Here is a 1,818-nt window from a genome sequence, read left to right on the forward strand (position 1 = left end):
TGTGGGAGGGTGTTCCAGGCAGAGGTAAGAGCTCAAGGAGACGCCTGGGCAGACAGAAGGGCACAGACCTGAGTGATGCCAAGTCAGCAGTGAAGGGGAAGTGGTCTCTGGCTAGAATGCAAGGTAGACCAAAGAGGGAGGTGGGACCAGTGTATGGAGGCCTCGGGGGGAGGGGGAGTTACTGTGTCCTGGCTGACGGGCAGCCCGCCACAGGAGCGTGGTTGTCATCGCTGTGTGTGGCAGGCGATGGAGTTAGAAGAGCTGAGGGAGGGCCCAGGACTGAGATCATGTGTAAGGGGAGAGATTACTCTGTCTGGCCTGTCTTCACGGGGCGTTTTATGAGGTTTTGTTGTGAGCAGGTAAGCCCATACCTGCCTTCAAGGGGGAAACAGAATTTACAGAGAACCTTTTGTTTGGGGTTCTGTTCATGTACCACTTTCTCCCAGCCACACAAGTTGCAGCCCTATTACATTGAGTCCTGCCTCCTCCCTACCTCCTCCACATTCTGTCAGTCACCAGTTCTGTTGGTTCTGTGGTATCTTCCCCCCCCCCCCCCCCCCCCCCCGGCAAGCCTCCCCAAGCTTCCCAATGTAGTTTGATAGTCTGTTCGATGCTGCTCTGCCTCTGTATCTATTTTTGCTCATCAGTTTATAATGGTCTTTTCTCATGATGGCCGCACCCCTCTGGCTCAAGACCACAGCTCCACTTTCCCCAGCAATCCATTGGCTCTTGGAGCTAAAGCCCAGAGAGCCTTGGTTCTGCCACTTCCTAATCCACAGTCTAAGCAGTTCTCCGCTGCCTGGTGAAATCACCTTCACGAACTACCCATTGTTGATTTAGTTCAGGCCCTTTGGGATCTGTCTTAGGCTTCCACATCATCACGCCCTGCTTTGCCTGCCAGCCAGCCTCTGCTCATGCTGTTTTCTGCTAGGAGTGACTTTCCCACCTGTCTGTGAAAATCCCATCCTTTAAGACAAGCACTATGCAGCACACTCCTCCCTCTTTTGGCAGGGATGGTGCCAGCTCTGGCCCTGCTGGAGCAAAATGACATGAAAAGGTGGTAAGGTTAGAATGAACCTTATGGGGGTGTATGGATTCCTAGATACATCCAGATAGATACTGAAATAAATATGCCTCTGGGTATGACCACTAGGGTTAGAAATACTTGTATATTTCCTAGCCCTGACTACTCAGAGGGCCTAGAGGCAGTGATGCCCCAGTAGCAATGAGCACATATAGTGTCCAAATCTTGGTTTCTAAATACTATTCTTCAATAAAAGGAACCAGAGCTCCCTGGGGAAATTCTGATCTGAAGCAGAGAGAATATAAAATAAGTCTGGAATATCTTATACCATAAAGAAAGAATGTGCTCAAAAAAGGAAGGAGGCACAGGAACCAACCTGAAGGAGCACCCAGTGGTCAAATCTGCAATGAATTATAAGCCATAGAATACAATCGTGATGAGGCCACTCTGACATAGATTTATACATGGGAGAGAAGGGACAGTTCTTCCTTACAGTAAAATTGCAATTAATAAATGTTTACTGATCTATTAGTGCCATAAAGAAATCTGCACACAATAGTTTAAAGCAACATAAATACAGTTCTATAGAAGTCTGACATAGCCCTGGATGGGTAGCTTGGTTAGAGCATCGTCCCAATACACCAAAGTTGCAGGTTGATCCCCAGTCAGGGCACATACAAGGATCAAACAATGAATGCATAAGTAAGTGGAACAACAAATCATTGTTTCTCATGCAAATCAATTTAAAAAAAAGTCTGACCGTGGGTCTCACTTGTGCTGAAATCAAGGTGTCA

This window comes from Myotis davidii, unplaced genomic scaffold (assembly GCF_000327345.1).
Source record: "Myotis davidii unplaced genomic scaffold, ASM32734v1 scaffold1065, whole genome shotgun sequence".
Lineage (NCBI taxonomy): Eukaryota > Metazoa > Chordata > Mammalia > Chiroptera > Vespertilionidae > Myotis > Myotis davidii.